Source organism: Corythoichthys intestinalis, unplaced genomic scaffold (assembly GCF_030265065.1).
Source record: "Corythoichthys intestinalis isolate RoL2023-P3 unplaced genomic scaffold, ASM3026506v1 HiC_scaffold_23, whole genome shotgun sequence".
Taxonomy (NCBI): Eukaryota; Metazoa; Chordata; class Actinopteri; order Syngnathiformes; family Syngnathidae; genus Corythoichthys; species Corythoichthys intestinalis.
In genome coordinates, this window is record NW_026651592.1 from 6325648 (window position 1) to 6340097 (window position 14450).

Here is a 14450-nt window from a genome sequence, read left to right on the forward strand (position 1 = left end):
CACGCGTGGTATAATGAACACAAAAGTGGGGGGGTGCGAGTGAGCGCCGTGTGCACATGCGGTCATCTTGGCCATAAAAGTGGCAAAAACAGCACTTTACCCTGACTCATATGGATGTACTTACATTCGTTCATGGGCGCACACATTTTAACAGGTGGCCGTCCTCTGCTCGAAATGCGCACCTTACGCCTATTCTCGCTCCCAGAATACTCAGCGCTTGTGACGTAGGACAATAACAGGACTGGTTGCTATGGGAACCAGGGGTCGCGTTAACTGAATATTTTCCGTCGTTGACCGGTTTTTTAAAACGGTGACGGAAAAAACTGAAGTCCGTCCGTCATTTTGACAGGTTGCAATTCACACCCCAGACCACAAGGTGGCGAGTGAGCATATTAATTAGCTATTGTCTCTCTTAATGCATGACATCGTTGGCTATTCTGTCAGAATATTGTAGCGTCACTGGGGTCTGGCGGCGGCACCGTGATTGACACATCAACGCGAGGTTCTTATTGGTGCACCCGGTGTGCCAGCGTGTCATCCAATTGGTGGACTAGATTGCCGCCTGTGTATAGACCCCAATCACATGACGTCACAACTCCGCCCCCCGACTGGAGCCGCCATATTGTGTGTCAGCTTGTCGTGTTTACACATTACCGCTGCGTATATACCTCCTATTACGGCGTGTTTTTCTGTTTGTTAACATTAATAATCAAAATGGTGAAGGCATGTGTGGCGGTTGGTTGCAGTAACAGAGAAGATAGACGGAGAGACTTGAAGTTCTACCGTATTCTGAGAGACCCGAAGAGGAGAGCGAGATGGACTGCTGCAATTTGACAAGAAATCTGGGCACCAAACGATCACCACAGACTATGTAGTAGTCATTTTATATCTGGTAAGATGCATTTAATATATATTTAGAAGATTTTGGGCTGACAACCACAATTAAGATCATTGTGTGACGTTGGTGATTGGGGTCTATATAGATGCCTCTTTTTCTTTGGGGGCGGAGTTGTTGTTTTGTTGGTGTTGTTGGCGGTAAGCAGAGTAAAAAGAGGGAGAAAAATACCACGACTTCCGTGTCTAATTTTTCGCCGCCAAGCAAGCATTAAAATATTAAAAATGAATGAAAACTAAATGCTATTGAATATGTCATCGTTATCATTTTAAAAATTTAAGTGACGGGTAAAAATAGATTATGACCGGATTTTTATGACCCTGTCAGTCAAAATGACAGACAACGAAAATGTCTAGCGCAACCTCTGATGGGAACTAGTGTTGTATCGGTCGCGAACGATTCGTTCTTTTTGAACGAATTGTTTTGGTGAACGAGACCGAACTAATCATCATCTGCACTGATTCGTTCTATGAAGGTGGTGCTTGTTCGCTGCGTGGGAGGGCGTTGAGCAAGCGGCAGCGTCTTCTGACATCGCACACGACCAATCAGACGCCAGCCTCATCGCGGGCAGGGGAGGGACCGGAAATAGAATCAGGGCGTTTGTCACTCACGTCCACGTGTGGCCAATAAGCAGCCAGCGTGCAGGCAGGGGGGCAAGACTGAGTTTTGTCACTTCCCGTTCAGTGACTCGGTCCTCCGGTTCCTGACCTAGCTTGCTGCTAACTTGATTTTCCAGTAATGACTATGCGGTGAATGAATCAGAAAATGAAAGGAAATGACTTTGTCACATATTTGTTAACGTGGAGCCTATCAAATGCTGCTCAAACAGACAAAAACACCACACAAATCTAGCGAGCATTGTTTAGAGTAGTACTTTTCTCAACAAACTCGTGACTGCCTATGACGACATACTATCAAATTTACAGTAATTTAAAACACGGGTAGCTACGAGGCAAGCAAAAGCTGAGCTGCGGTCGCGTGACGGCAGTGAAGCGGGCAGAGAACTGTCACTATATGGAGGCTTCATGGCAGCGATATTTACCTCATATGTGCACAGAAAAAAATATTTAGTATGATCACCATAATACTGATTTGCAATGAAACTGTATATACATGTCAATTTTTTCCCGAGTGTTTTATTTTTTTTTTCGTGTCAGCGTGTCGGGTGTTGGTTGGTTTGACAAATTATGTCAATCCGTCCATCATGTGCTACTCAAGCGCCCAAAACAACGCACGCAGACACGGGAGATGTCGCAATATGTCTACATTTTTCTTAACAGACTAATGAGAGTAGAAAGGCGACATCGTAAAGAGCTAACAATTATTTCTCGTCAGCATTTGACGATCTGAGATGCGGGGACGACAGGGGAGCTGACCGGATTATTTTATTTATTAATACCAGTGCAAAAAAACAATATGATCACCATAATACTGATTTGCAATGAAACTGTATATACATGTAATTTTTTTCCGAGTGTTTTTTTTTCTTTTTTCTTCGTGTCAGGTGTTGGTTGGTTTGACAAATTATGTCAATCCGTCCATCATGTGCTACTCAAGCGCCCAAAAAACAAAGCACGCGGACACGGGAGATGTCGCAATATCTCTACATTTTTCTTAACAGACTAATGAGAGTAGAAAGGCGACATCGTAAAGAGCAAACAATTATTTCTCGTCAGCATTTGACGATCTGAGATCCGGGGACGACAGGGGAGCTGACCGGATTATTTTATTTATTAATACCAGTGCAAAAATTCAACACGATCATCTTAATACTAAAAAACAAAAATACAACAGAGCGAGATGTAAATATGATGTGTTGGTCGTTCCATATTCAGAAATTAAACTTTCGATGTATTTTTATTTTCGTGACAGCAAACATGCTGTATATGTGATTGTATGTGTGATCAAGAACCTGCTAAAGAAAGTCCATGCGCCCCCGCCCCCTACTCCCCTCACAAAAGGAAAATGTTTAACCGTGTCCTAAATCGAAATGCAAGCACGAGCCATGACTTTGAGCCCATAGAACTAGGACAGACGACGCGGAAGTTCTCCCTCGCTTTTGCAGCAGCAGGAGGGAGACGAGGCTGTCTGTGAAAGCAGAATGATACCGCCTGTCACTCATTTCTGAAACTACGACGAGTGGTCAATGTGGAAGAGAGGGCGGGACCAAGCAATGTCACTTCCCGTTCAGTTATACTGCGAAGCGGTCTTTGGTGATTCGTTCGGCAACGTCACTTCCCGTTCAGTAACCGAACGATTCGTTTGGGCGGGGAGGGAGATGAGGGGGGCGAACGATTCGTTGAACGATTTGTTTGAACGAATCTTTTTACTGAACGAACCGGAATGGATTCGTTTGCTCAAGTGAACGACAAATCTCGTCACTAATGGGAACGTACGCATACCCAAGGAACCTTGCTAAAAGGAGCATTAAAATTGCTAATAAAATCATTTAGGATTATTTTAGATGCATGTTATATTTTTCTTATAGAGTATTCAACGAGGAATACGATAGACCCATTAATGGACTTTTTTGGAAAAATCACAATTTCTTTAAGTAGTCACATGAATAATGAGGTGGCCTGTGAAAATTAGTGTTGCACCGATACCATTTTTTGGCCCTGAGACCGATACCGACACCTGGCTGTGCAGTATCGGCCGATACCGATACCACCCTGTTTTATATATATATATATATATATATATATATATTATTATTATTTTTTTATTTAATTTATTTTATTTATTTATTTATTTATTCTCCCCCCCCCCCCCCCCCCCCCAAAGAATTCATGATAATAAACTCAGAATGAACTGAATAAACCTTTTTAAACCTCTCAAAGGCCAAACAGTGCAACTTTCATGAAATTATTGTCACATTCTGCTGCTGGTTAGATTGTGTCTTGTTGCTGGGCTGGTCATGGGGGCTTTCCTGACGTCGCAACTGAATCCAACGCAGGCTCATCAGCGCAGCATTTAAGCACGGGTGATCTCAAAGATGTTTGCCTTGCTGATCGCCATTTGACATCTTGCACTATAGTCTCGCTACATTTGCTTGTTACGCCCCTGCATTGGGTTTTTTTCTGTTAGTGTGCTGCTCTCGTTTGTAACCTCTACCCTGTGCAGGTATTTGAGTGTTTTTATTTTGGCTTTTTGGCTCGCTGCCTATCGTCTTAGTTAACCTTCGAGTTTGTAGTCGACCTGCTGTCACGGACTCCTTTTCTTATTTCTTCTATCCCGCGATTGCGTGTTATTTTTTGTTTGCAATCATTAAACCCTTGTATGTATCCCTCGCTTGCTGTCTGCTTCGAGTTCCAACCTTGTGTCCTTTGTGGACGCTAACAATTATAAGTAATAATAATTGACCACAGCATCCCGTCTCTCTATTAGCCTCCTTTTTCGGGAGGGGGGGAGTCCCTTATTTCTATTTCTGAAAGGTGGCAACCCTACTTTGGAAACAGTTCCCAAATTACTGCGGCATTTCTTTCAGTGAAACACAATAAAAGTAAAGTAGACGTAGTGAACTGACCAGAGATTGTTGCTCTGGTCCAGCGCCCTTCTTCTGGATACCACTCCTGCTCTTGCAGGCTCAAACTCGTTGTGTTCATTCACATTTAGTCTTCAAATGTTTTATCAGGTTCGAGGTATTGAAACTGCCGATTTAATTCCACATCTCGAAACTTTCAGGCCGCAAATCTTGCATGCAGTCATTGATTTTAATCGACAGGATTTCTATTTTGAAATACTTCCCGACCGCCGCCATTTCTCCTGGTTTGTGTTTCCTCCATATGAAAAAGCGGCCTTGTCACTGGTTAGGAGTGGCTATTGGCCCGCTCTCATTGGTCTGGAGCAGGCCAATAGCGATAGCTGCTTGGTGCTCACGTGTCATCACACAACACAGAGACAGAGTGTAGTGAGCGCCAGGAGGAAAAAAAAGGCTGCGGTTAAACGTTATAATAATGGACCGGTAAATGGTATCGGCGCCGTCTTTGTTGGTACTCGCCGATACCGATGCCACCATTTCGGGCTGGATCGGCGCCCCCTGGTGATACCAGTATCGGCATCGGTGCATCTTTAGTGAAAATCAACGTAAAACAACTCGGCAAGGACTTTCCAGAGAGTACTTGGTGAGTCACTCCTTAAAAAATCATGTGGTGCTGATTGGGATTGATAACAGAATCGTTAGATAATCTGCCAAATGATTCCATGGTATTGAAACACTCCCTGCACTTGTTGCTGCGACAGGGCAGTAAAGCTGCGTGTGTAAAATCTGTTGGCCCTCTGGGGGCCCCTGCTGGCTGGGGGCCCTAGGCAATTGCCCTGTTTGCCAAACGGGACGCGACGCCTCTGCTTACTGCACAAATCCGCTTATTTCGTGTTTTTCCAACTCAAGTGAAGCCTTAACTTTACTGTCTGAACGGGACAAGTCGCATAGAAGTTCAAATTCAAAATTAAAAAAAAAAAAAAAAAAAAAAAAAGATGCGACGCGATTTTATACATGAATGCATGCCTGGAAATGACATTTTCCAACAAAACTCTCTGCAGCCAAAAGGCACCTACCTCCCCTTTGACATCCACACAGAAAAGGGGAGAACTAATAAAGTGCACTCAACTTAAAGCAGCAGGTGTCGCGGTAATAACCGACATAGGGGAAACAAACAACATACAAACAAGAAGTTCCAACTTTGAAGGAGGATTGACGAAAATGAAATAGAAAATAAGATAACAAATTTTGTGTAATTAAAAAATAAAAACACACAATATTTGCAAGTTTGATATACCCCTGTTACACCAGGCCCTAGGGGGCAGTACAGTTTTACCTCAGCTTGGAAGAAAACATACCCCGTCACTCGAAGCAAAAGCGTCCACCATTTTTTCTTTTGCTTTAAAAGGCACAAAAAAAATAAGAACAGTAAATATGTTAGAACTAAAAATATTATAAAAACAGTAAATTAAAGCCGACAATTCACCATGTTTGCTGTTTTGAATGTTTAGTAGCAGCGAGTGCACATGCGCAAAATGTCATGAATTTTTCAATCTCTCTACTCCCAATATTTTTACAGGATATTCTTTTTATCCCAGTATTTTTCCCCAATAGCTAAATAAATGGTATGGTCATGACAAATAAAATCCTTGTGCTAAATGGAATATGAAATATTAAAATTGCATTTGTATAGTACGACAGGGCAAAACTACTGCATAATGGTCAAAACTGGCTACTTCTTCCTCTCCCGAACAGTATTTTATGCCACCGGAGTTAGTCCGACTTTTGTCATTTCCCTGCCCGGGGAGACGGAGGAAAGACCGTCGTTCTGCTGCGGCCACAGCAGTGCTCGAATGCCGAAAATAGTCCTTTCTTGACGAACCGGCCGACGTCGGAGTGGGGTGCTGCTCGTGGCCAAGCTGAGGAAAGCGCATTCTCGGCGGGCACGCGAATAGGACTGAGCGGGCTGGATCGGCCAGCCAAACCGGCCGACATCTGAGCTTGGTGCTGCTCGTGGCCAAGCTGAGAAAAGCGTACTCTCGGCGGGCCCGACTTTAAAGGACGGCGCCCATTGTGTGGGACAAGCCGCCGGTTGTCAGCCGTGTGCCCTTCTCGGTGGGCAGGGAGTATTTTCAGTTCACCCACATAATGCAAGCTACCTCCTTATTAAAATGTGTGCCATGATCCCAGTATTTGACATAATATAAAACACGCAGCTTACTCACCTCACAATGGTCCCACAGTTTTCGGATGTGTTTTGGCCATTATCTGTGGTAAATGGGAACTTTTTGAAACCCGAAAAGGCTTGCACACCTCTCCTGGTGCAGCAACAAAAACCTGCAGCACACTGGGCTGGCGTGATTTTAACATTAACGAAATAATCCACAAAATGAGCTGAATCCGCTGTCGTTCTGCATACTGTAGTATTTGCTGTATACTCAAGATATTTATCCTGATGACATTACATTCTCATTCTTCGTAAATGCAGGAAGCCACTAATTTTAATGGCGCGAGATTCCAAAAATTGAATATAAATAAATATATCGATCGCTTCCGCACACATCCATGCGGTCCATTTCATTCAGGAGCATAAAATGCTGTGTAGAACACGAAAAATAAACATGCCTTTTGCTGTCACAGGCACTTTAATTTTGTACTCAAAATGCCACATGGTGGCACTGAAGAAATCTACCATATTATAAACTAAGCACAAAAAACAGTAAATATGGGGATGGCGTGGCTATGTGCGAGGAAGCTCAAAGATTGGGCCCCATCCTACGGGGATGGCGTGGCTCAGTGGTAGAGTAGTTGTCCCCCAACCCAGAGGTTGTGGATTCAATTCTCTGCCCTGATGAACTTGCCTAAGTATCCTTGAGCAAGATACTGAACCCCACATTGCTCCTAGTGCTGTGTCACCAGTTGGTGGATGGTGATGTAGTGTAGGGTGCTTTGAGCGCATTGAAAGGTGATAAAAAAATGTCAATGACATATGCAATGTAAACTGACATATTTAACTCAACCCCCCACTGTATTTTATTGTATGATTTGAATGAAGCTTTCCTACAAGATAAGTGTATTATGGTCTGGTCCGGTTGAGATCACATTGCTATATATGTTGCTAAAATGAGTTTGATGCCCCTTCGTTACAGAGAGTATCAAATTACATGCAAAGTCACGGAACAAATTCTATACTTTCATCTCGAATCACCATTGTTCTTCCAAAACGTGACCTTCCTCTTATCCAAAAATCTCCAAGCTAGATTTCCTTGGCATGAAGGACAAAATACAAAGCACAATGACAAATGTCAAAAATATATTGCTGCCCTTTGCGGGTGGCTTTCATTCGATTTTGAGCTACTTTCCAGTCACTCGGGCCAACTGTCAGCACTGTTAGCACAGGCTCAAAGCCCCACAGAGCTCAAATGTGTTTTTCCCAGAACTCTCTTGTCGAGTGCCTGACACTTTCTTGCTATAATGCAGTTGAGGTTTTCTTTGGTCTGTCTGTAACATGTCAAATAGTAAAGTAATGCATTTTTGTCAAGGAATTACTTTAACTCAAAATGATTAACCTGTGCTGTATAACCTATAATCTATACCACACTATATACTGTACGTAATATATTACTGTATCTCAATATGTATTTAACTACTTAAGCAAACAACATTGCTGACTTTAACAAGCCAGAGCTGCAAATATGGTGCTTCATGTAGTTACTATTTTGAACCAAAAGATGGCAGATAACTATGACTATTATTACTACTTACTATGCCCAGAGGAACTGTTTTTAAAACCGTTTTTACCGATATATATCGTCAAGTCATGGATAACTCTGATTCTGCAGAGAAATATTCACTCTCTGATGAAGTCGATCAGTTGTCCAGTGAGACAGAAAGTGACGCTGTGTCTGTCCGTAGTACCAGCGAGTCTGTGCTGCTTGACAGACCTCAACAGTGTTGTTTTTGGCAGCCATTTTAATATTCGTCCTAGTCTTTTGGACGATAATACTTACAGTGGTATGAAAAAGTATCTGAACTTTTTGGCATTCCTCACATGTCTGCATAAAATCACCATCAAATGTGATCTGCTCTTTGTCAAAATCACACCGATGAAAAAACTGTCTGTTTTAACTAAAACCACCCAAACATTTACAGGGTTTCCTATTTTAGTGAGGACAGTTTGCAAACAATGACAGAAGGTGGAAAATAAGCCAGTGAACCATCACATTTAATATTTTGTGGCCCCTCCTTTGGCAGCAATAACTTCAACCAGACGCTTCCTGTAGCTGCAGATCAGTTTGGTACATCGATCACAACTGATCTCGAAAACTGCTGTAGTTCAGTCAGATTCCCGGCATGTCTGGCATTATTCGCTGTCTTTACGTCATGCCACAGCATCTCAGTGGGGTTCAAGTCTGGACTTTGACTTGGCCACTCCAGAACCTGTATTTTTTTTCTCCTGAAACCCTTCTGAAGTCGATTTACTTCTGCGTTTTCGCTCAATGTCTTGTTGCAGCATCCATCCTGTTTTTAGCTTCAACTGTCTGACAGATGGCCTCAGGTTTTCCTGCAAAATATCCTGATAAACCTTTGAATTAATTCTTCCATTAACGATTGCAAGTTGTCCTGGCCCTGTGGAAGCAAAACAGCCCAAAATCATGACGTTCCCTCCACCATGCTTCACGGTGGGACTGAGGTGTTGATGTTGGTGAGCTGTTCCATTTTTCCTCCACACATGATGTTGCGTGTTACTAACAAACAATTCAACTTTCATCAGTCCATTTTGCCAAAACTGTTGTAGAGTGTCCAAGTGCGGACATGAAACGGGGAACAATGTTTTTTTAACACCATTCTTCGCCATAGTTTTACATATAGTTGACGTGATATAGGGCTGTGCCAGTGATTTCTGTAAGTCTTTAGCAGACACTCTAGGGTTCTTTTTTTATTTTTGAGTATTTTGCGCTGAACTCTTGGCGTCATCTTTGGTGGACTGCCACTCCGTGGGAGTGAAGCAACAGTGCCAAACTCTCTCCATTGTAGACAACTTCTCTGACTGGCGATTGATGAATATCCAGAGTTTTGGAGATGGTTTGTATCCTTTCCCAGCTTTATACAAGGTTTTCAGACAGCTCTTTTGAACAAGCCATGAAGCACATTAGACTATGCTTCTCATCAAGACAATTCTTACCAGGTGTGTATTATACTGGGCAGGTCAGTTTTAAACCACTCATCAGTGATTGGGCACACACCTGACTTAAATTGTTTGGTAAAAATTTGGTTTCAAATTCAATTGCTGTTTAAGTGTCTTTAGGCAAAGGGTTCACTTCCCTATTTTTCCCCCTTCTGTCATTGTTTGCATGCTATCCTCGTCAAAATATGAACACCTTTAAATGTTTGGGTGGTTTTAGATAAAGCAGACACAGTTTTTCCATCTGTGTGATTTTGACAAAGATCAGATCACATTTGATGGTGATTTTATGCAAAAATGTGAGAAATTCCAAAAGATTAAGATACTTTTTGATACCCCTTTATTAGTCTGTCATATTTTAGTCAAAAATCCGTTTGTTTTTGTTGACGAAAACACGAGACTAATTTTGTCCAGTTTTAGTCCAGGCTACCAAAATGTTTTCCAAAATAAATAAACAGATAAAGGTTTCCAACTATTTTGAATGAACACTGACGGACAAGCACATATACACATTCAGCGGGAAAACAGTATATTTTTAATTTATCATACCCACCTGGACATCATGAACTGTATGTAAAAAAAGTTGTCAGAGATTTTAAGAGGACCCTCACCGTTAGCTTCTAATATTATGCTAATGCTACGAGTTACATTTAGTGTGTAATGATCATTCAGCACAGACCTTTAAAGGCTAAAGCAGGTGTCTGCAAGTCAGGTCCTCGAGAGCCGCTATCCAGCTTGTTTTCCATGTCTCCCTCCCCTTAACACACCTGAATCAAATAATCAGGATCGGTATCAGGCTCCTGCAGAGCTTGCTGATGAGCTGATCCGTTTGATTCAGGTGTGTTAAAGAAGGGAGACATACAAAACAAACTGGATAGCGGCTCTCGAGGACCGGACTTGCAGACCCCTGGGCTAAAGCCACATTGCATATTCTCTCTGGCTAAGATATGAGAAAACAAATCCTACCACGTGTGCAAGCCTTGTGACTAGAGGACACTGCACTGGTGGTGGTGGTGGGGGGGCAGCACGTCACAACAGTGACACAAGCAGAAACTGCTACCATGCAGGCTAACGACACATAAAATGTCACATATTGTGAACATGTGATGGAAACAATTGTGCATTTTCATCTCGTCAGACAAAAACTGGCATTAGGCTCGTTATGTTTTCGTCTCCTAAAACACGTTTTTAGCTGGTTATCGCCTCGTCATCGTCATGAAAAAAGTTTTCGTTTACAAAATATTTTCGTTATCGTCATCGCTGACGAAATCAACACAGGTTCACAAGCAACACATACTAGAGCCAATGCTTTGGTTCATTGTGTTCGGAGTGGCAGGAGGTAAAGCCATTTGAAAATAGGGATATGATATCAAAACTGATTAAAAACACAAACAAAAAAAAACCTGGTGCTTAGTTTTTTTTGTGCACACAAATATACTGTATTTTAGCACACTTCACCCTGACGGCACACAACAATTGAAAATATTTACTGTCATTATGTTGTTCACTGAATGGAAACCCATTCACAGCAAAAGTGCTTTGAAAAACAGCCTCGAAAAAAAAGTAACTATAGTATGATGTGACAGTTTCACTCTTTTACCTTTCTCTGTCTCAGCTACGTCTTCATCGGTACTTCATGTCCTGGAGGTATGAAATGTCCCAAAAGTGCGCCAATATGACATTATAAGGAGTTTGGGGGGGGGGCTGGGTTCATTGTACCATTCCATATAGAAGTGATATGTATTGTTTTATTTGATTAGGCTCCCGCTCTCAAATTTACCGCATGCTACTGATATTTTACACTTGTGAACAAGATCGAAAGCACCACGTGTTGTATGTCATGCAAAAACAAGATCTAGTTTGCTGTAATATATGTCAGTCAAAGGCTAACTGCCAGGAAGGGTGGGTGATAGGCTAAAGGGGCGCTGACATTGGTTGCTCCGGGAGAGCTTGAATGGTATACAGTACCTGTACAGTGGTACCTCGACATACAATCCTTTCGACATCCGATGGAAAATTTGACTCGTCATTTGTCTCGACATATGACGACATGCTCGAAATATGACGATTTATGACAATTTCATTGTTTGTTGTTAAATTTGTATGTAAAGGAACCACTGCATAGCAATCGATCATGTCGAACAAATCATATACACTGCTGGCCAAAAATATTGGCATCCAGGGGCATTACCGGGGGGTGGACACGCTCTGCCCACCCAAAGAAAACTGGATGTAGTACTAACGGCAGTCTGGGCACCGCGTATGGTATCCCATTCATATTGTACCGATGTGTTCTAAGTTTTAACCTTTGCGTTAACATTTACCTCCTCTTTCACCTTAATAAAAAAAAAATAAAAAAATAAAAAAGAGAAAAAAAAAAAAGAAATGTTGGTTTTGTTCCTAGGGGGCGCTACACATACTTTTTTTTTTTTATACATTTTATCAAAGTGTTCACCAGTGTTCCCCTGGCTGTTGAGTTTGGTGAGTTTTGAAGCATTCTGAGGGGGTCAAAGTAGGGCTCAAAGCGTCGGCGGGACAAAGAATGACTGCTAGGGGGCGCTATATAGTGTATTTGGAATTTGTCTTTACAAGGCATCAAAGATTACACCTATCTTGACCTGCCTGCCGATTTTGGTGCGTTTTGAAGCATTTTAAGTGGGTCAAATTGAACTCAAAGGTGCTGCGGAACAAAGAATAACTATAATAACAATAATGATAAAACCGAGGAACCATAATAGGTTAACTAAAAAAACATTGTCACCTGCATATCCATACTGTTCAGTTATGGATGTGTTCTAAGTCAAATAATATCAAATCAACTTTTATTTGTTGAGACCAAAGCCCGACGCTGGATTTCGACCTAATTGAGCATTGTAGGTATATATATATATATATATATTTTTTTTTTTTTTTTTGCCCCCCCCCCCCCCCCAGGTAAGGCTAATGCCCACCCACATCTGGCATCTTGGTAACACCCCTGTTGTCACCCCTACATTTCTGTCAGATAATGATCAATTTCAGCAATTACAGATGCTTTGGTAGTAATATTTTCATTTATTTTGCTTGCAATGAAAAAACACAAAAGAGAATGGATTTTTTTTTAAATTTTTTTAATCATTATCATTTTTACACAGAACTCCAAAAATGAGCCAGGCAAAAGTATTGGCACCCTTTGAAAAATCATGTGATGCTACTCTAATTTGGGTATTTAACAGCACCTGTTACTTACCTGTGGCACATATCAGGTGGTGGCAATAACTAAATCACACTTGCAAGTTGAAATAGATTAAAGTTGACTCAACTGTGTCCTTGTGGCCACATTGAGCATGGAGAAAAGAAAGAAGACCAAAGAACTGTCTGAGAACTTGACAAGCAAAATTGTGAGGAAGCATGGGCAATCTCAAGGCTACAAGTCCATCTCCAAAGACCAGAATATTCCTGCATCTACCGTGTCATCAATAAGTGTAAAGCCCATGGCACTGTGGCTAACCTCCCTAGATGTGGACGGAAAAGAAAAATTGACGAGAGATTTCAAAGCAAGATTGTGCAGATGGTGGATAAAGAACCTCGACTAACATCCAAACAAGTTCAAGCTGTCCTGCTGTCCGAGGGTACAACAGTGTTAACCCGTACTATACGTTGGCGTCTGAATGAAAAGGGACTCTATGGTAGGATACACAGGAAGAACCCAGTTTTGACCCAGAGACATAAAAAGCCAGGCTGGAGTTTGCCAAAACTTCCCTGAGAAAGCCAAAAACGTTTTGCAAGAATTCTCTCTGGTCAGATGAGACAAAAGTAGAGCTTTTTGGGAAAAGGCATCACATAGTGTTTAACGGGAAAAAAACGAGGCCTTCAAACAAAAGAACACGGTCCCCACAGTCAAACATGGGGGAGGTTCCCTGATGTTTTGGGGTTGCTTTGCTGCCTCTGGCGCTGGACTGCTTGACCGTGTGCATGGCATTATGGCTAACAAATTTTGCAGCATAATGTAGGGCCCAGTATGAGAAAGCTGGGTCTCACTCAGAGGTCATGGGTCTTCCAGCAGGACAATGACCCAAAATACATGTCAAAAAGCACTAGAAAATGGTTAAGAGAAAGCACTGGAGACTTCTGGAGTGGCCAGCAATGAGTTTAGACCTGAATCCCATAGAACACCCGTGGAGAGATATGAAAATGGCCGTTTGGAGAAGGCACCATTCAAATCTCAGAGACCTGGAGCAGTTGGCTAAAGAAGAATTGTATAAAATTTAGGGCTGTCAAAATGATCGCGTTAACGGGCGGTAATTATTTTTTAAAATTAATCACGTTAAAATATTTGACGCAATTAACGCACTTGCCCCGCTCAAACAGATTAAAATGACAGCAGAGTGTGATGTCCGCTTGTTACTTGTTTTTTGGTGTTTGGCGCCCTCTGCTGGTGTTTGGGTCCAACTGATTTTATGGCTTTCAGCATAATGAGTGAGCATGGTGTAATTATTGACATCAACAATGGCGAGCTATTAGTTTATTTTTTGATTGAAAGTTTTTACAAATTTTAATAAAACGAAAACATTAAGAGGGGTTTTAATATTAAAATTCTATAACTTGTACTAACATTTATCCTTTAAGGACTACAAGTCTTTCTATCCATGGATCGCTTTAAGAGAATGTTAATAATGTTAATGTCTTGTTGATTTATTGTTCTAATGAACTAATACAGTACTTATGTACCGTATGTTGAATGTATATGTCCGTCTTGTGTCTTTCCATTCCAACAATAATTTACAGAAAAATATGGCATATTTTATATATGGTTTGAATTGCGATTAATTACGATTAATTAATTTTTAAGCTGTAATTAACTCGATTAAAAATTTTAATCGTTTGGCAGCCCTAATAAAATTCCAACA